The sequence below is a fragment of the Crocodylus siamensis genome, chromosome 2 (assembly GCF_052110815.1).
Source record: "Crocodylus siamensis isolate JL-2025a chromosome 2, ASM5211081v1, whole genome shotgun sequence".
In the NCBI taxonomy this organism is placed as follows: domain Eukaryota; kingdom Metazoa; phylum Chordata; order Crocodylia; family Crocodylidae; genus Crocodylus; species Crocodylus siamensis.
Window position 1 is genome coordinate 290,561,257 of NC_143396.1, and position 21,880 is coordinate 290,583,136.

Sequence of the window (21,880 nt, forward strand, 5' to 3'; positions counted from 1 at the left end):
TTTCCTACCTGGTATGAGTAGCAAGTTTTATCTTCTGGTGCCAGTCTCCAGGTACCATGGTTCAGTTATGGGAAACCTGCATCATGGTCCAGTTACGTGAAATGGGTCAACAGTTCATTTTTCATAATAAGCCTAGGGTCTTCCTTTCAGGCCAAAGCAGGAGTGCAATAGATTTGGACAGCTGACAGTTTCCCTTCAGATTTGCCTTCATGAAAGGGGAAGCCAAGTGAGAAGCCAGCTTGGCTTTTTCCATATGCTTCCTTAGTTTCCAAAGGGTTATCCTGTCTGTGTTCCTTCAGCTTACTTTCTTCCTCAGAATAGTACCTTTCTCAAATCAGGAGAAATCAAAATAGTGGAACAGGAACTTTAACTTTTAATGCCTTTGCCCTTTCAGATGTTTATGGTACCTGTCTTAATATTATACTGCTGACCATCCCCAAAGTATTTTAGTACAGATGGGGAGATGACTGTTTCATAGTATTTATTTTGCTGATGGTCTTGAGACTATTTCCTCGTTGTATCCCTAAAAAAAGAAGTTAATACTATTGGTGTGGTTTAAGAAGAGACACTGCATTTAGTCAAGTGATTACAGTCCAGTTTTGTTAAAACCAAAGTGTTGGAGGAAAAATCTGTATTTAAATGTTCAAAATCACTACCTCTCTCAAGTCCCTCAAACGGTGCAGCACACCTGTGGTATGGCTTCTACCCCTTGAATCAGAGTGGGCAGGTTGCTGCATAGGAGAACCTACCTTACTGCAGTCCTGGAGGCCATGTAAGGCTGGAAAATGTCAGATTGCTGAACATTAGTGCTAATTTTTTTTCCTAACAGCTGACACAGACATCATGGTATGCTACCATAAAGCAGAACTAAAGACCAGTACAGTAAGTGGGGACTCCTGCTGCATGAGATCAGGCTTTCTGCCATCAAATTATCATGAAGGTCCTTTGTAATTGAAGGGTAGTAGCCTGTACTACACCAGGGAGGAACCTGAAAATCCAGTTGGGTTATAATCTGCCATATTCCCAAAGGACAGCATAATGGTAATTCCAGAGTGGCACTGCATGTGAGAATTGGAATGGGAGATCTAAGTATCTTTCTCCCTACTTCACTCCTACTTGTGACCACTAGTGCCAAGGCTGTTCATGGCTGAAGGAGGGGAAGAAAGAGAGTTTGCCTATGCTAGTTCATCTCGTACAACTGGAACTCTGGAAATGCCATCTAAGCAATTTTGGAGAAAGGTTTTATGCTCTGTCTTTACAGAGGTGATGGTGATGGTCTTGCTCAGGGTTCATTTTGGGACATTGTCTGGAGAGCAGTAGGGTAGCTGAAAAAAATGTTCAAGTGTAAAGTCATGTTTGTCTCCCCGCCTCCCTCCCTCTTCATAGCTAGGCATTAGAGTAGAAAAAGTAAAGCTTCACTCTTAATTTTTTGAGTTCATGTCATATTACCTGGTTATGTCTTTAGTGTTCTGTCTGCCTTCCATATTTCAGATACAAATCAGTAGAGCATGTTCCTGAGAGCAGTAATGTCCCTGCCCCCCTTCTACACCATACACCACTGGTGCTTGTGTGTGCTTTTTCCTTTCTCAGGCCCACCAAGGATTTTTTATATGGCAAACAGCCCCCAAAATATTCTTTTGTATTTTCAGAGATCACTATAGGTTTGGTTAGCCTCTTTTTTGGGCATAAGATTTGGTGGTAGAAGGGAATGTCAGGATTGTGACAGCTTCTGTCTATTATTGAGCATCACTCGCTTCTTAGGGCACCTATACACAAGCAGTGAGGCTGTCTTGACATGCTGTAATTACAATGCGTTGGAGTGTGCTTATATGCTCCAGCGAACCCCAGCATCTCGTGTATCAGCATCCCTGCACTTAAAGCACCCCCGCTGCCATTTTTAACTAGAGCTTTCTTGACAAGCTTTAGTTAAAGCGCCCCTGCGAGCATTTTCAAGAGCAGGGAGACTGATACATGAGGTGCTCCGGGTGCTTTAATTAGAGCTGCTCTAAAGTATCCCCTCTCCACTTCCGGAGCACATGTATAAATGCCCCTAGTTTTGAGCAAGTAGTAACTCCTATATAGTGCAGCAGTTTTTAATGCTGCCTGAGTACTTCACGTAAGCGTCAACAGAAAAATCTTTCTTTGTTGTATAGTGGACCCTTGGAAGCCTTGCATCTTCCCATGCCCTTGTACAGCTGTCTTGCAGGCTGCTCCCACTCATACTTCTGCTGCTTGTAGCTAGCATTTTGTAGTGTTTTGGCAGGAGTCACAAAGTCACAAGGCAGGAAACTCCTCTGCTGCTGTGTGGGCATATGTGAGAGGGAAAGCAAACAGCAGACTGCAAATGCGAAGCATTTCTTCAGTGCTTCTGTTTTTGCCCGTCATGATGCTTTTCCTGGAGCTGTAGAGTGAAATTTGTGGAATAAACTCCCTCTGGAGGTGGTGCAGTCACCTACCCTGGAGGTTTTCAAGAGGAGACTGGACAGTCACCTCTCTGGGGTCACCTAACCCCAGCTGCTTTCCTGCCTAGAGCGGGGGGGCTGGACCCGATGATTTGCAAGGTCCCTTCCAGCCCCTAACAAGGTATGAATCTATGAAATGGAGTCAAATGTCATCATCTTTTGTGGAAGAGGAAATACTGTATGCAGAATACATATCTGAGGGAGCCAAAAAAAGGAGGAAGGATGGCCCAGGATAAGTGAGGAGATGCACCTTGCAAATATTCTTTATGCAGGCCCTAAAACAATCTGCCAACCAGAGGAATAAAACATTAGTGGCGAACAGATCATTTCTATTGGTGGAAATTTCTGAGAAGCAGGCAGGGCAAAACATACAGGCATTCAGTCTCCCAGGACAAACTCTCCTAGGAGCGATTTCTTTCTGGTTGTTGCCAGATTATTTTTCTCCCAGAGTGATCATTTTTGCTCCAAGCCAAAAAGCTTGAAAGCTTGGGGACACTCCTGTGAGAAATGGAACGGCTGTATATAGCTATAGTTTAATTTTTTTTCCTTTTGAGCCTACTTTTATTGGCATGTTACCTGGGACAGCTGAAATTCAGACTGCTGAAAAAGTGTTATACTTTGCCTCTTAGCTGTGGATGTTCTGTAGTACTCTCCAGGGAATGCTTCATGTTTCCTGCCTTACTAGTGGAAAGGAAGTGCAAGACATGACACAAAAATTCCCTTCCCTTCTCCCAGAGTAGGAAACCAAACCAGACAGAAGTGGAAGGATATCAAGAGAGGGAAACTATGCAGGAAAAAGAATCATTACTCTAGGGCCTTCTACACATAGATTCTGTAGTAATCCTGCAGTATAAATGTAAAGCCAAAAAACAGAGGAGGAAAAGATGGGGATACTTAGACCCCTTACTCTCTGCTTGACATAACTCTTTGATCTACAGACAAGAGGCCAGAAGTGTGGTTAGCACCTATGAATAATGTCCAGCAGCAGACAATATTAGTGCCTCATCTCTAGCCATCCTCTTAATGAACTTCAGAATATTGCCACCTTAAATGCTTTGGTGACTCCAAAGCAAATTATGGAGGTCACCGTGCTAGCACTGGGCTTTGTACCCAGAACCCCAATATAGGAGGGAGAGTCACTGGCAGGGAGAGAAGTGAAAGAACCTGGTCTATGTGGATGGGGCGGAAGACAGGGAGGGAAGAGAGTGTGGGACCCTGGCCTGCGGTGGTGATATATAGACCCCAAGGCAGGAGGAAGAGTTGCAGGGAGTCTCTGAAAGAGGGAGAGGGGAGGGTGGCACACTCAGATCTTTAGGGATGGAATGGACGGATGCAAGGAGCCCCTCGGGCCCACATGACGCTTTGTCGAGAACAGTGGTTCTCAAGCTTTTTGAACTCAAGGCACCAATAAGAGAATTTCAGCTCCTAGTTTTATTTTTTATTTTTTTAGTACAGGAAAATTTTAAAAAGCAAGTCTTCTGTTGCAAAGAATTCAAAGACCACAAAAAGGAAGAATAATTTTAACACTCTGGATTTCTATTTGAAATCTCCTATTGTCATGTCAATCGTGTTTGTACAGATAAAAAGCAGGCAGTGGTGTCCTGCAGGGTTCGGTCCTTGGACTGGTGCTATTTAATATCTTCATCAGCGATTTGCACAAGGGTGTGGAGAGCACCCTGTCCAAGTGATCTGATGGCCACCTATAAGTTTCTCAGGGGTGACCACCAGGATCTGGGGGAACGTTTGTTCACCAGAGCGCCCCAAGGGATGACAAGGTCGAACAGTCATAATCTCCTGCGAGACCGTTTCAGGCTGTACATAAAGAAGAATTTCTTTACTGTCTGAGCCCCCAAGGTCTGGAACAGCCTGCCATCGGAGGTGGTTCAAGCACCTACATTGAACACATTCAAGAGCAAATTGGATGCTTATCTTGCTGGGATCCTATGACCCCAGCTGACTTCCTGCCCTTTGGGCAGGGGGCTGGACTTGATCTTCCGAGGTCCCTTTCAGCCCTGATGTCTATGAAATCTATGAAAGTTTGTAGATGACACCAAGTTATGGGGCAAAGTTAACGTATGGGAGGGCAAGAAGTGGATATGGGCCGATCTGGATAGGTTGGATCAATGGGCAGAACGCAACAGGATGCAACTTTAACAAAGACAAATGCAAGGTGCTCCACCTAGGGCGGAGGAATCCCCAACCACCTATAGATTGGGGGATCACCTCTTCAGCTCAGCAGCTGAGAGGGGTCTTAGAATCATAGTTGACTCCCAGATGAACGTGAGCCGGCAGTGTAATGAAGCCATCAACAAAGCCAGTCACACCTTGTTGTGCATTAGCAGATGCATGACCAGCAGATCAAGGGAGGTGATGCTCCCCCTCTGTGCGGCATTGGTCAGGCCGCAGTTGGAGTATCTGTCCAGTTTTGGGCACCGCACTTCAAGAGGGATGCAGAGAACCTGGAAAGGGTTCTGAGGGCCACTCGTATGATTGGAAGCCATCATGCGGCACCCTATGAGGGAAGGTTGAGGGATTTCGATCTTTTCAGCCTTCACAACAGACAGCTGAGGGGTGACCTTGTAGCCGCCTATAAGTTTATCAAGGGAGGACAACAGAGAATTGGAGATGCGCTATTTACCAGGGCACCCCTAGGAGTAACTAGGACTAATGGGTACAAACTAGTGGAGAGTAGATTCAGGTTAGACATTAGGAAGAAATTTTTCACAGTAATGGTGGCCAGAATCTGGAATGGGCTGCCAAGGGAGGTGTCTAACTTAGAGGTCTTGAAGAGGAGGCTAGATAGACACTTGGCTGGGGTCATCTGACCTCAGCGCTCTTTCCCGCCTGGGGCAGGGGATTGGACACGATCCTTCAGGATCCCTTCCGACTCTACAGTCTAGGAAAAGTACGAACCTAGCAGTGCTATTGCATGGCACCCTGCAATACCCTTGAAAGGAATCTCAAGGCACCCCAAGGTGCTGTAGCAGCCTGGCTAAGACTCTAGTTTAGAAACTGTAAGCATAACGTCTCTTTCCCCTTCTGCCTTTATTTTAAAACAGCAAGGTACTGTAGAAGATGACTCAGGGGCAAAGGGAGCGTGGAGAGGAGTAAATATGTTTCATTCCTAAAAAAATGCTCTTGCATAAAGCCACTAAATGCAGCCTGACATTATGTGGCATTGGCATTTTGAAGCAGCATGATGCAGGTGGGACTGTGGAACACAGCTTCCCAAAGGGACACAGTCACAATCAAGCAGTCTAGACACCAAATTTGACCTACTGTAATAAAATGGTTTCTCATTCAGTACAGAATGTCCTCTGACTTCTGAAATTTAATATTTCCACCTCCTCCCCGCCAAAAAAATTCTATAAAAAGCTGCTGCTTTTGTAAAATGTAAGCTGTTTGGTGCTCCTAGTAGTGAACCCACACTGTTCCCAGAACTTTTGCCCAAGCTTGGTGACCATACATAAGGGAATAAATCAGTATGCAGCAGGTATTAGCCTTAGGAGCACTGTTCATGAATGTCTGAGAATTACTGTAAAAGCAAGTGCCAGAGGCAGCAGCCAGGGGCAGCGGGAAGAAGCAAAGGATTGTTCAGCCCATGTCCTGCCTCCCTTGCAAATATAAATAAGTCTTGTCATGGTTTATCAACAGCAGTATGTGGAAGGGTCATCTGATCTTGATTCAGTCTTTGTCTCTTTAAAGACTCACGGAGGACTGTTCATCAGAGAGTGGCTCCACCTCTAAAATCACTTTTCTTCTGGGAGACAGATTAGTCTGGTTTCCCTTCTAGACTTTGTGCAGAAATAAACTTAATTTTCCATGGCAAATTGGTAGAGTCTGAAAAGCTGCAGTAAAGACCACAGTCCTGGTCCTGCTTAGTAGTAGGACGTACACCTGTTGCATTAGTGATTAATTTCTCACATCAGCACTGTCTCTTATCTCTCAGGACTATAAATGTTAATTTAGGTGTCATCTTCATAGAAAGAATTCCAATTATGAATCTCTTCTCCCTCCCCTCCCCCCCACCTCCTAGCCATAAACAGAAGCAACATTTATCTTAATGTCAGGACCTAAATGAAATCCTGATAAATCTTTTGCAATGTCTTGGTACTATCATGTAGCTAATAAAGATCTTTGTAAGCTGGATATACAGCTGGGAAAATATCTTGAAGGGACAAAGCACTTGGGAACTAACAAATGTACCAGTTTACAGCATGGACCCAAAGCTAGTGAAAAATGAATAAATAAGGTTTGCTGACTTGATACTATGATGATGGAAGATTTAGCAATCTTCGGCTGTCCCTCGATGTGAGGATGATGTCTGCTGGGCCTGGGGATTACTGAGTTAGCTGAGCAGTCCAATCCATGCTCTGCAAGTTTTCCCACAGATGTAATAAGCAGCGCCTTGAGGGGAGCACAACTGTTGGCCAGGATGGTGTGCACTTTCCTTCCTCTTCTGCCATTTCTCAGCTGCCTGAGCAAGACAGTTCTCTTTGAAGTGGGCTGTAGGTTAATGTGTGGTGCCGTGCCATTGAGACCTGTTACCAGCCAGCACTTCCCAGTTTGTAAGGTAGATGCCACCTGTCTTAAGGCATGCTTTCAGGTTGTCCTTTGTAGCACTTTCTCTGTCCTTCACGGGTCCTCTTAACATGACTGAGTTGAGAGAAGAGGACTTGCTTCAGGAGGCGAGTGTCAGCCATCTACACACAGTGGCCAGCCCAGTGGAGTTGATGTTTCATGATCTTTGCATGATCTTAGCTTGGGTGCGGTGCTCTTCCCATCTAATGCGTAGGAACTTCCTGAAGCAACACTGATGGAACCACTCTGGTGCTTAAGATGGCTTCAGTATGTCACCCACATCTCTCCCCCGCAGAGGAGCGTGGGGGTAACCACTGCATTATAGAGCAGGATCTTAGTTTCCATCTGTCGTATGCTTGGGAGATGGGATTGGAAGAAACCCTTAAGATGGGGAGACGCAGTCAACTCTTCAGTTTTGTTTTGTATTTAATTGCAATTACTAAATGCACCCCAGCAGGGTGGTGTGTGGGGGAAGGTGGATGTTGGGTTTTTTCCATTGTTTTGGTTTGGTTTTTTCTACAATTGTACTTCAGAACAAGTTTTTTTCTCTCCTGTTCCTGCATAAGAACCAAATATGAGGAACAAATTTTAAAAGATAATTAAGCTAAGTGTCCAATGTCCACTGGGTAACAGAAATAAAATTCTCCCCTTATTGTTCTTCTCAACTAATATTACGTTATATGAAAACAAAAAGTGTCTTTAATTTTTTTTCAACCACTGCTTAATGACAGTGGTCATTTAAATAGGTTTTTTGGATCATAATTTTGAAGGCATCATTCAATGGCAATGAACTTGACCTTGTTGTATTTCTTACTTATTCTCTCTCTGATTGCTCTTTGTAGTTTGACATGGAAAATATAACTGGATGTATTCACTGTGTCCTGATTTGAATCCAGCTACAGTCCAGGATTTTTAGTAAAAGGAGTTTGGGGTGCTTCCAGAAGGCCTCTGGCTCATTTGGGAAAAAGACAACTTGGGGATTCATTCCCACTTGTGGAAAAACATCAAGTATGCAGCAGTTGCAGACCATTTTGCTTCTGACAGTCTTTTTGTTGTATATGCCTTAACATGTGCTCCACTGCAGCACTTGTGTCCTCCTCTCTGCTAACTCTGCGTGACTTCTTTCTACTCTTAGTAGTTCGCTCTCTTGTAGCTGGCATCTAATACAGACATGCTTGCATGCCAGCATTAATACTGGAACAAAACAATTAGATAACTGTCAAGCATGCTCAAATTCCTATCTGATCTTGCAGATAATCTAGCATAGATTTTGGCCTCCTACCCCAGTTTAGGGAATCAGTGGCCTAGGGACTTCAGGATGTAGGAGAGGAGAGAGAGTTCTCTTTAAACCAGTCTGTTTTAGGAGAACTGGAGTTGTACAACAGCTGTCATGACTGAGTCATTGTAGTTCATAGTCCTATCACATTCTGCCATTCAAGTGAAAATTTCCATATTTGATCTCCTTCTAAATGTGTACTGCCTGTTATACATGTTTGACAACCTGAGCAAAAAGATTCCGCTATCCTTTAATTAAATAAAAGAGCTAATGAGTGGAGGGGCTACTTTCTTGGTATACCAACCCCTTCCTCTTGTCCCCCATCCCTACAACTTCCCCTCCTCCTGCATGCAGATATTTGAGGCGTCTGCCAAGTCATTTCCACAATTTCCAGTGATCCAAGTGATGGAGTAGAGAGAAAACGACAGTAGGATTTTGAATTGACCTGAGCGTGGCACAGTGATGGTGTGAGTTCTTACTGTTTGCTCACTTCACCATACAGACAAGCCGCAGTGTGAATCTATAGGGTGCTAGCTGCTCTACGCTAACTCTGCATGCCTTAGCACTTTCTTTAGGTGAAGGTGGCCAGCTCCACTTGAAAACTGCTTCACGCTACTTTTCTCGAAGGCACTGCTTAGGGTCCACATATGAGTTGCATCAGAATAGCTAGTCCCCTATAGAGTTGCGCTGTCTTGTCTTCATGCCAGCTTCCCCATGCAGACAAAGCCATTGGAAGCTGGCAAAGAGAAAATTAGCACTTGTTCAGTCTTTCCCTTACTGCCCCCTTCCTTAACCTCGTCAGCCTTTCCCTTTCCTTTTTTTACTGCCATATTTTCAGAGTGCTGGGATCAGATCCAATTTGTCCTTCATCCTCAGAACTTATTGGGCATTTCAAGAGGCCTTTCTTTGAAAGAATGTTCTCAAATAGCTGTTTCAGCTTTGGAGGCGAGGCAAGGGCTTGGCCCTCACCCAAATAGCTATTTAAACAATTGGCCAACTGTAGGAACTGTAAAGCAGTGTTCTAAATATTGTCCATTACTGCATATACGAAGCCAGTAAAAATTCATTGAGGGCATATTGACTGGTTTTATACTCTAATAATGCACAGCTTCTAATACAGCCACAGTCTTATCCCACCCTTTGACTGGAAAACCAATTTTTTTTGCCTTTGGCATGTGCTCTAAAACTTTAACTGATACAGTTGTATTATAAAGACAAGCCTATTGTTACTTAATTGCTCAGACTTTATCCAGGAAACAAGATCTGTACAACTTCACAGGCATTCAGAAAAAAGTATGGGTTTGGGTCCAAAATGGTATGGGAATGGTTTTTGAGGTTTCATGTTTCTAGGAATCACCATGCAGATGTGAAACAGCAGTAACTTCTGTGCAGTGGTGAGCTAGCTGAAAAATATTCCCACTTTAAAACACACTTCTAATTTAGGGGAATTGCATCAGCACTAAACACTGTTTGCATGACTAACCTGTAACTTTTTAAAAATGAAATTGTAGGGGTTCTTGTATGTTTAGACCTATTGCTTTTCCTTTAAAAGAGCCATGAAATGAGGCACTCTGAATAAAAAAAGCTGAAGCTGAAGAGCATATCTTTCTATAAGATGAAGTTTTCAAAACCCAGTTGGAAACCTGTATAAACATTTTACTCACTGTTACAGTTTTGAGTGGTTTTTTACTTTGTATTTCTGATCATATAAATGTTACCTGTTGAATAATCACTTCTATCAGCATCAATTCCTGCAACAATCTGTGGCTTTATTTTGTACAGACAAAAATGTGCAAGCGGAACTATGAATTAAGCTGGCTATGTTGTGTAGCAGTAGCCTTCTGTAAAGTATTTTGTTTGGTTTTCCTCTGTAGTCCTAATGTGACTTGTGCTGCAGAACACTATGTCTCTTCAAGCCTGCTGAGATCTGAAAATTATTTTTTGATAACCTTATCCTATCTTGATGCACACAAGTATTTCTATTCAGACAGGCAGATAAAATATACAAAAACACTACATATTTACAACCATGGATTTCTCAAATGAAGGAGGAAAACAGCCCTGAAGAGTCAATGACAATAGGATTAATCAAGGTTACTTCATATCCCTTAAACCATTTGCTTTCCCAGAAGCCTGGGTAGGAGAAAAGTGGCTATTGCTTTGCTCTGCATCTTGATAGCTAACAGCCATTTAACCCATACCATTCCATAAGGTATTATTTAATCTCCTCTGAACTCTGCTATCATCTTGCTGCCACTGAGGGAGGAGGGAATAGGCAGTTAGAATGACAGGTCCCAAGCTAGATCAGCGAGGCATTGAGCAGGGAGGTACCTGCAGAACATGTCTGTCCATGCTATTAATGCACAGTAAGGTTACTGCATATTAAAATAAGGTGCAGTAAACTGCACCCCAGAAAGGGTCTACATGTGTTCCAGTTTGGGACCAAATTTGCTTCCAGCCAGAGCTGTTGAAACCAGGCGTGTTCCTGCCCTGCTTGGCCCCACTGCAGCAGCCCAGGGGAGCTCCAGGCTCTCCCAGGTGCCAGCCTGGGGATGGCAGGGGGCACAGAGTTAGTCTCAATTCCCCATATAGGGGGAGGGGGGGAAGAGAGCTGTCCCAGCAGCTGGGACTACTGCATTCCAGCCATGTGGGGATAGGAGCCAATCCCCATATGGCTGGGAGAGATATTCCTGCTCAGCAGGGATGCTCTGTGGGGACACTGCCTGGCAGCCTCATGGGGTTCAGGAGAGGGGTCTCTGACTGGGGAGATGCTGCCTAACAGCCACATGAGGATCAGGAGAGTCCCGATCCCCACATGGCCAGGAAAGGAGTTTCCACCTGATGAGGATGCTGCCTGGCAGCCACATGGGAATTGAGAGACTCCGATCCCCATGTGGAAGAAACGGGCCCGTGGGGATTGGAACCCTCCTGATCCCCACATGGCTCCCAGGCAGCTTCCCCACCAGGTGGGGACATCTTTCCCAGCCACATGGAGATCAGGAGGGTCCCAGTCCCCACATGGCTATTCCATGCCCTTTCCCCCCACCCCCCAAGTTATTGACCCGACCCAGTCGCCACCTGGCTGGGATGCAGCAGTCCCAGCTGCCAAGATGGCTCTCCTGGCCATGTGGGGATCAGGACGGTCCCATTCCCCATGTGGCAGAGACAGTTGCCATTACAGCTAGCATAGCATCCCCTTACATGAGGGCTTTAGCCAGGCAGTAGCGGGCCCCCTGCTGCTCCCCCCCTTCTCATCACATGAGAAAATGGCAAATTGGCCACATTTAATGTTCCACATTACTGTAGAACATCTTTGTGGCTGGTTTGTATCATGCTTTAATTTGAACATGTGACATGTTTAAAGCCCTATGATACAGTACAGCTGGATGCTGGCTGCGTGATTTGGGCAGGGGAATCCAATGAGCTCCCTGTCCCCAACAAGTGTAAAGCCCTATATGGTGCCACCCCATGTGGGGTGTAGCAAGCAGGTGTACGGGTAATGCTTGGGGCTTTAAACTTGCATGGTTTGTGTAGCCTGTCGGTTCCCCTTGCCCAGCACGTGCACCAGGCTGAACTGTGCAGATCTCTGGGACTGCACTGCAGGCTTTAAACTTCAACGGCTGAGGGAGCCAACGGCTTACATGATGCAGGGCTGCACCATGGGGCTTTAAAGTTGCACATGGATCCTGGGATCAGGAGTTGGTAAGTTGAAAGGGCACAGAAGGAAGTGCAGCATCAGGAACCAGATCTGAGGCCAGGCTCCCTGTGTGGCAGTGGTCATAAGTTCTGAGAGAAAATCTGTCAGATCCCAATCACAGAAATCATGCATCCTGCTATGATAGCTGAGAGAGTCATCAAACCCTAATCACGTGACCTGATTCAATATCCTTCCGGGGCTAGTGTGGCTAATCATGAGGGTGTCCACCTTTTTTGCATAACAGCCTATTTGTAAGAGTATTTACGCAGGATGTGGGCAACCTGGGTTCTAGTCCTTCCCTCAGGCTTAGTCATGCATTTCACTTTCAACAAAAGCAGAACCTTGGGCTCCCGTCTCCCAAGATCCCGTTCTCATGGGATCAGAGTTAGATTCCCACATTTTTTTGCCAAAATCTAGTTAATCTAATGAAGGATATCACCTCTACCATGAGTCCTGATTGCTCATCAGCCCAATGAATTCTGCACTGTGGGTGACCAGAGTCTAAAGGAGGAGTTGAAGGGTCAGCCAGTTTGTAGTCAGGTGGTTAGAGCACGTTCTTGGAAAGTGAGAGGTGTGGTTGAATCCCCTTAGGCAGAGGGCTCATTTTCTGGGCAAGTGCTCTAACCACTTCTGCAAAAAAAGGCACCACCATTGCCTGTGCCTGAGAGCGAGCATTCTGTGAAGTGGTAGCCAGGTGCGCTCTGCAAACACTTGCTAAACTAGAAACAGTGGCAGAGTGTAGGTTCCTGCAGCACCAGGTTGGATCCCATTGCTCCCAAGTGGCTTGGTCTGGATTGCTTCTGAGCATGTGCACAAGCCCAAGGCAGGACACCTCAGCAGTGTTTTAGGCACTTGTTAATGAATTAGGCACTTGCATGGTTTTGTGGCTGCTGGAGCAGGATTGTGATAGATCACTTTTTAAGACCTGGACATTTAAAATTCCACCAAAGTCTCATTTAGGCACCTACAAAAATGATTTGGAACCATTGCAATGTATCTTGAAATGTGGGAGTGAAGATGAGAGAAAATTTAAGAAAGGGATGATTAAATGAGAGGCCGGGGAAGTTTCTTCTACTAGCGATGGTGTCTCTGGTCTGAAACAAATTGCCATTTGGGGCCTTTGGGAGTAAGGGTGCAGAAAAGGGGAAGAGGAAGTATGATTCACAAATTGGAGGGACATCTGCCTGCTTACATTCCTGTCCTAAAGCACATGAAATGGGTTTGCGCTTTATTAGCTTAGTATTAGAGAAGGATTTTTCTCATTAAAAATATGTCTGGAAAGGACCCATAGTCTTTCTGGTCATTGCACTGTGCTTCCTTTAAGATATTTCTGGTTAGCGTGAATTTTGCAGCAAAATGGCTGAATGCTAAAGGAAAATGGTTTATGTGGGAAGCATAGCAAGAATTGACACAACAGTATCAAGAATATCTCACTCCCCCCCACCCCCACCCCGGCTTCCTCCTCTTTACTTCTTTTACTTTAGTTTCCCCTTCAGGCTTCTGGGTCAAATTGTATCATTTTAAAAGTGTTCCTGTTGCAAACTAATTTAAGTCAGAGATGCACTAGAGAATAGTACAACCTAACAGCATCTGTACAGACCTGAGCCCAGAGCCTTTTAACCTTCCAAGGAGGGGTTGGGCTGGTCTGGGCTGCGCTCCGGGTGGGTGGCAGCTGTGCTGGGAGGAGGGTCGGGGGGTGTATAGTGAATTTTTGGGTGGCTGCAGTGGTCTGAGCACAGCGTGTCCCACCGCCCCCACCAGAAAGAGCCTGGCCTCAGCCTGCAGCAGAAGCCAGCCTTGCCCCACGTACAGATCTGGGGGCACATGCCCCCTGGATGAGCCACTCGCGGCTCAGTCCCACGCCCCGCCCTGCTGTGCAGGGCCTGCCCCAGCCCCATTCCTTCCCTCACCGCTGCTGCAGCTGTCCACGCTGCCCTGCATTTGGGGGGGCACATGCCGCCCCCAATATGTGCATGGGGCGGAGGCGGCTGCTCTTGCAGCCTGAAGCCATATGGGTCCTGCTGCTGTGCTGAACCACATGTGCACATGGCCAGATGCAGTGGGGCTTGAGGCACAGCGGGCAGTGGCAGCCGCCTCCACTCCATGCAGAGTTGGGGGACCATGTGCCTCTAGGGCCTCTGGCTGGGTGTGCCCAGCAGCGGGAGTGGGTTTTTCCCCCCCCACACACCCCCTCCTGTGCCCCTGGAGGAGCCTGCCAGGCTCCAGTCCTCCCAGCACCCAGCCAGACTGGGGCCCCGCTCACCTTCCCCTTCTCCTGGCTGAGCCACACCATCCATCCCACACTGTGGGGGCCTCGATCTGGCCCCTTCCTCTTCCCTCCCCCAACAGATTGACTTGTTGGGCTAGTGGTGGGGGATGTGTGCGTGCATGGGTAGGCACCCAGCTCCCCCCACCCCCAGCCCAGGATCCACCAGAAGAGGCTCTGCGATTGACCAGTCGATCATGATCAACTGGTTGGGGACCACTGTACTAAACCTTTTGCTCCAGCTTCTTCTGGGGGTGGGAAGGGAAATAAACCCTCTGGTATTTCTTTTCTAGAAGCAGTATTTCGCTAGAAGGTTGTGTCATCAGAGTGATTCTTTGCCAGCTAGATCCTGCTTCCCCTAAAATAAACTGCCCAAGTCCAGTTAATTTTCAGTGGTGAATTTCTCACCAAGAACAACACCTTGGCTTGAGATACATTACCCCATGCACTGGGTGTACTTAACAGCAAATGTTTCCAGCATTTTAGCCAGTCAACTGACGTGAAACTTTGCTAAAAGTGCAAACCTGCTTGGAGGCTTAAATTGTGTTCTCCCACTACTGTCCTTTAAGGGAATGTCTCTTCCTCTATCTAACTAAAATAGAAAATCTGGAGCTAATAGTAACTCCTTGACTCAGTTTCTAATTTACTAGAGCATTACCATCTGGTAGTCCTTAAACCTGTGGAATTTCTTTGCTTTAACTATAAAAACCAAGCAACATGTTTTCCAAGACTGTCTCTTTATTTAAAGCATGTTTTAAGATCCTTTGTAAACCTATTAATCATGTGGTGAACTTTTTTTCCACCAATAATTTACTAAGTAATTAAAAAGTACTTCAGTAAAATGCACAAAACCTACTGCTTGGTTGTCACTGTCTAGATCTATTTTTCCATACTTCTGATTCTTGTATAGAAATTTAAAGCTGTGTAATGAGCTCTTTTTTCACATAAAGCCCCTTTTCCATCATTTGTTTTAAAAAATACTGTGCTTAGCATTCACACTGAAGCCATTACAGGTTCTGTGGTGGGGAAAAACATATCTAATGGACTAAAATTTCTGTAGCATTTGTGGTTTGTCAGTGCAAAACTTCCGAGCCTGCAGAGAAATGGGTATAGTGGTTGTCAGCAGTCTAATGATGCAGGACAGCAGTTGCCTTTTACTAGCTCTCCTTTGAACATTTTTAAGGCAGCTGCTTTATAATTTTCAATATGCAATCTTTGTAGTCTTTCTATCTGAAGATAGCTTTGTAAGCAATTTAGAAAGAGCTATAAAAACTTGCTTTGAAATCAGATGGTAAAACTTGGTGAACTTCCAAAACAGATTTCTTTCAGGAGCTGAGGTTGGCCTGTAGCCCACCTCTCTGTTGTCTCTGTCACTTGAATTACATTTGAATAGCTTAACTTGAGGCAGAGTTTCAGTTGTTAACATACCATAAATAAGCATAGGAATATAAAATTTGCAGAAACATTAAGGCAACTTCATATTATGCTGCCTCTTCCTTAATTGCACTGATGTTTCTTGCACTGATGTTTCTTGCACAACAATCTTGGCTATTGCAGCAGATTTTCCATAACAGTGTTATATGCATTTGTGTCTTATTTTTAAATAAAGCCATGCCTGCATGTGTTGCTCACAATTATGCAGTGGTGGTGAATGTAACTTGTCAGAGGGCATAAAATGTATTTTTTATTTTGGTAAAATAGACTCATTCATTTATTTGAATTACAATAGCATTTAAGTATATAGCCAACATAAAACCTGAGGAGATTTAAATCAAGCAAACTGGGGGGGCGGGAGGCAAGACTAGAACATCTGGCAGTTGATGGAAGCAAAGAGCAAAAGTGAACATTGTGATTTTGCCTTTTTGAAAAAAGATAAAAAGTTAGACCATTCAGGTACATACACACTTCACTAATCTTCCTTCCAAGCAGTCACAATAGTTCGTGCCACCTTCTTGCATTGTTACAGATAGGGTATACGGAGGTTTGGGACTGTCACCATCTAACGGGGGTCTGTTTTGTGACAGTGTTTGAGACATGCCTAGATTAATAACCTGGCGCTGTAGCAGAGCATGGAGGGCCCTGCTGGTAAAGTTGCTGTGTCGTCAGAGAATGTTGTCTCGGTCAGATCCTCAACGTTATCAGCTTACAGTACAAGCGTAATTCAGATTTTAAAATAGTCTCTTAGCACAATAGACTTGTGTAACAGCAGTGATGATGCTACCAACATGTGCTACAGGGAACTCTTAATCTTTAGATTAACATCATAGAACAGAACAGCTTCTTCAGAACTGATCAGATCGCTGTTCTGGATGCTTTAATTCTTGAGTTATTGGCACAAAGAGCCACAACTGCTCAGAGGAAATGTGGTCTATCCTGTCACTGGGTTCATAGCTTAAACAAAAATACAAATAATGTACAAGCACTACATTTCGAGACAACCCAATAAAGGCAGTTTTATGTGGATAAATGCAATATAATTTTATTCCAGGTTACTAGGTTACTGATGTGCATAATTTTTACCTTTATTTTTTATATTGATGTTATTTGCTGGGTTTTGTGTAGGGCATTTGTTTTTTTTTCAGGGGGAAATCTGCATTTGCATCATAATAACTCTAAACTTAAATTATAGAGTGCAGAGGCCATAACTCAATCTTTATTACTATGATAAAAGTAAGATAGCACCAGCTCTTCAGTGAAAGATTTGGGTTTGACAGGAGCAGTTTGGGGGATGACACACTCCAAAGCAGAGAAAATCAGACACGTCTGTCTAGACTACAGTAGCCATCTGTTTCTCACGTATTACTAATAGCGTAAAGCAAACACTGTGCACTTGGCTTGCAGTGTGTCCCTGCGAGGGGTTTTTGTTAAGTTTTATCCTAATGCTCCACTAGTAGTTTTTCACAGACATGGATAATGTATGTCCATATGTGCAGATGCTAACCAGCAGTATAGGAAGTGCATTTGTCTTGGTGTGCGGTTCAAATGTGTCCAGTGCATTATGTGATGAGGCCCAAATCCAAGCTTTATATTCCTCTGGTTGAGGTTATACATTGTACACAGATCCACAGCAAATTCCTGCTTCTGTAAATGGAAAGACTGCAGAAAAGATCAGGGGTATAATGTGACCCATTTAACATTTAGTTTATTAGCATCGTTATTTACTGTTTCATTTAGCATCCCTCTTGTTCGGAGAATATGCTCATGCTGTAATATTGAAACTACTTCAGTCATTTGTTTCTAAGCCTTCCCCTTCCTGGCCTTTGTCTCGTTCTTAGTTCCTTCCTTTTCCTGTTCCGCAGCAATTCTCCTGTGTGAGGTTTTCTTATAAACTGTTCTCCTTACAGAGTATCCAAACAATCTGCAGTAAAATTGAATTTGACATTTGAAGTTTTGTTTGTTCTTGAGTTAACGCATAAGGAGATGAATCGGGGTGGATGTTGTTCAAGTCTGTGCATAGGTATAGTCAGGGAAACATCACTGCTGGACTATGTTCAGTTCACAGCCATGGGAGTTAGGAAGGTAGCTTTCTAGGGACAAAAAGAAGTCCAGCAAAACCACAGAGCTAGGGACCGAAATAACACATGAACTGATATTAGTGATCGGAAACCAGTTCATATCTGTAACGCAACAGAAGTTCAGTGCATATAAACCACTTTTGAAATGGCCAAAACCGGCTTCAGATCAACCTGGGTGGATGTAGTATCAGACTGAACTGATTTAGCTGAAATTTGGTTTATTAAACTTCTGTCCCAGATTCCCTCCAGATTCAAGTTAACTCACAGTCCTCCAGCATCCCAGGGTGCTTTGCACCTCTCCCGCAAATCCCCGCTCACAAAATGGGCAGGCTAGCCTTGGCTCAAGCTGTCTGCTTCAGCCCAGCAGGGAGGTATGCTCTAGCGTGCCCCCCCCGAGCTGCTGGCCTGAGCCACTGCAGGCATATGGCTGCATTTCCAGAATCCAAAAGTGAACATCTGTTCACTTTGTTTATCGGTTCAATCTATGTAGCTTAGACTAAGCTGTGGTGGTTGAACTGATTCAGCTGCAGGCTTTTTGACTGGCTGTACTTAGCCGTGTTTACCTGGAAGTCATAAAAATAGATCCAGAGGGCCTATGTTCGCAGGCCAGTAGCTTGCTGTCAGTGCAAATAATGGAATAGCAGGTTTCAGGCAGTGGACTATGGGATTCCTCTAAAGAACATCATCAGTAGCTTTATTCTACTTGTCTTTGAAGCTGTTTAAGGGTGAGCTTTCAGTTAACACCTGTGAGCTGCCCAAATTGAAGTGGATTAACGAATAGGTTGAAAACAGTGAAACCATACCAGGTACCTCCATTAGGTATTTTAAAACCTACAGACTACAAGACCTGCTCATGAAGAGAGCAGGTGGTGGTAGAAATTGTGTATTTTGCTTTCCTTACTCCTTATCGACCATATCTTACATAGCGCTGTCTTCATATAATTAGCCATTGTCACATGGAATATGCCGACACGAGTTAAAAACAAAAGGAGTCAAAAACACAGGTAACTAGCCTTGAAACCCTAGTTTCCAGATTTCTAAGTGTAGTTGATAATATTCTTTTTTTAATACAAGTCATATTTTAGACCTTCTAGATCAGGATTCTGTGGGCTTTCATCATCACAGTAAAATGGATTCTTGCCCAGGTAAATGATTTTCCAGGTCAGGTTCTTAAATATCAATCCCGTATAACTTGTACAGTATTAGACAGAGTTTTGTTTTTTCAGTGTCAGCAAGGGGACCTGGATTGCATCCAGCCTGTTTACAGTTTAATCCAAGCTCCAGCAAATACGAATTTCATTATAGACCCATTTTCCCAGTTAGAGCTGCGTACGGACAGACATGAGCATACGGAAGCACCAGTATCCTCCAGTGTATTGGTGTTTCTGGTCTGGAATGTATATGTTATGTAATGTGTACGTTTTTGTTGTTGGTTGCTTTGGGTTCAACACTTCTTCTGGCTATGCTGGTATTATTGCTATTTCTACAATTCCTCAGTATTGCAGGTCCATTTCTGGTAATGCAAATACAGACTGGTTGCCATTCCTTAATTAACATGTCACTTAACCCTGCCCAGTTGTGAGTAGATGACTGACAGGCTAGCTAAAACTAGTATTCTGACTATTGATACATCTCATTCATATCTTCAGTTTGGCCGGGGGGGGGAAATAGCTGAAAAGGTTGTATATAAATATCAACAAAAAAGAAAACTGCTGCATATTTTAAGGGATTTCTTTTTAATTTAGGTCATATCATGCATCCTTTTTAATATCAGAAAAATGAAATTTGAGTATTTGTCACATCCAATAATACCAATTGATGCTATCCCTTTAAATCAAATAATAGGTCTTTTTTTAAAAAATAGTCGTCAAATTACATCATTTTCTCCCCTCTGAGAAAAACCTTTCTGGATTCTGGTCACTCTTACTGATGAAGGAGCAGATTTTTATTTGTGTTTCAGTAGGTGATCTGTAAATCCTCAGCTCTGGTACAGGCTTGCCTGACACTGCTACCTGAAGTCCTTCCCTAGGGTTGTATGTTCTTACTTTTTGTCAAAACAAGCTGTCTTTGTATATTAGCACTTTGTAGAAAAAGTTTCATGTTTGTCTCTCTCCAGCAAGCTGGTCTGAAGCAAGTATAATGTCCCAAAACACCTCTTTTTTTCTCGGAACAAATTAAAAAATCATAGTAAATAAAATCATATATGAATAGCTATGTCTTTCACAGCCATGTTTCTGTGACAAAAACTTTAACTTTTTAAAAATGTGGTTTTGTTACTCCCTTTTTTTGCACAGTGAAGACAGTGGTATTGTAGCAGGGCACTGGTATGTGTCTGCTCCTTCAAGGGGAGCTAGCAGCCTGCGAGGCTGCTTGCCAGTGGTACAGGGGACTAATGAGAGACTCACCTGACCAGAAGAGGGCTTAGGCTGGAGCTTTATAACTCTGGAGCCTGAGCCAGTTAGGCAGTCTCCCCCTGGCAGCCACAAAGTGAGGAGCTTCTGGCAGTAGGGCTCCTGAAGGGACTGGAGTTTATATAACCAACCCTGCAGGCACGGGAACAGAGGAAGGTTACCTGGGCAGAGGAAGGCAGAGTTTTGCAAGCAAGTGGCCTTTTATTTTGAACCCACAGAGGGCCCATGTGCCCAGGGAGGGGGCAGTGTGCAGGACCAGGAGCCCAGGGAAGGGGCGGTATCTAGGACCAGGGGTCCAGGAAGGGATGTGTAGGGAAACACCTGCAAGGCTCGTGGCACGGTGTAGGGGAAGCAAGGAGCCCTTAAGGAGACAGGTCCCCAGTGGGCTACAGACAGGCTGAGAGGGCCTGCTAACCTGGGGGCTCAAGACTGTGACTGAGGGGACCCAGGAGAGGCCCAGTGGGGATTGACACAGGCTCAGGCTCACTTGGGCAGTCTCCCTTTTATAACCTTCATTAAGAGCAAGGTGTAGCAGGCGAGATTCAAGGGTACGGCTGCAGCCGGGCAGGGGCTACATGGCTGCCAAAGGGCGTCCTGGATGCTCCTGTGACCAAGGATGTGCTACAGACATAAACGCTGATAGATTTTTCCTAAATGACATGATTGTAATGAGGTATAAGAATGTGTATGAAAAACCTGCATCATGTATCTGTCATTAATATTTAAAGAACATAAAAATTTTCCAAGAGCAAATAGAAACATTACCTTGAAAATAACAATTTTCAAGAAGGGGTGGCTGAATGCCAGGCTTCTAAAATCCATAGTCTGGTACCTAAATAAGTGACTTGACTTTCTTTTGAAAACTGTCAATTGCTCATTGTTCACATTGACGTGAACAAGCTGACTTTTATTGAGTGCCTAAATGTAGATTTCAGTGCTTATTAAAAATTAACCCAGTCCAGATTAAAATATTATTTGAAAATAATATCAATCTGTTTTGTCACAACAAGCAGCTTGTTATAAATACTCAAAATGTTTCAGTCTGATGCACTATGGACCTGAAAGACATGGTCACTGTATAAATCAGTTAGCCCAACTAATGGGAGTTCATCCCAGAGGACTGCTCTTGACCTGCTTGCATGAAATTCATCTTCAGCCTGTCAGTGACCAGCAGAAAAATCCCTGCCAAGAATCATTACATATAACCCATCACCTTTAACCATGTCACCCCTTCTCTTTGCATTCCTCCACTGGCTCCTTTTACTCTGTAACAGCAGCTGCAACTTATTTGTCATCAGTCTCAGCTCTCTTCACAACTATCCTTGCTATAACTCTGCTTTACAGCTTCCAACGCTGAGGCCTGCTGAATCCTAATTTGGAGGCTGGAGCTCTACTGTCTTGTTTAATAACCACCCCTTAACCTGTCCTGCCTGAATTTTGAACATGGTTAAATTGTCATCTTGTGGCAGTGAGTTCCATAAGTTAATTGCACAGTGTGTGTAAAAACAAACAAACAAAACTTGCTTTCATTAGCTTTTTAACCTGCTTCCTAATGACTTCCTTGTATGTCTCCTAGTTCTGATATGTTATGAGAGTTGGTAAATGGTAATCTCTCTCTACTTTCTGTGCGCCATTCATTATTTTATAGGCCACCATCATATCCCCATCACTG

The 21,880-nt window shown here is 44.2% G+C and overlaps 1 protein-coding gene across 5 annotated transcripts in view; it reads left to right on the plus strand.

Moving 5' to 3' along the window:
- FERMT2 (FERM domain containing kindlin 2) overlaps nucleotides 1–21,880 on the plus strand; it is a 93,415-nt gene that overhangs the window by 35,311 nt on the left and 36,224 nt on the right. The gene's annotated exons all lie outside the window — the stretch shown is intronic.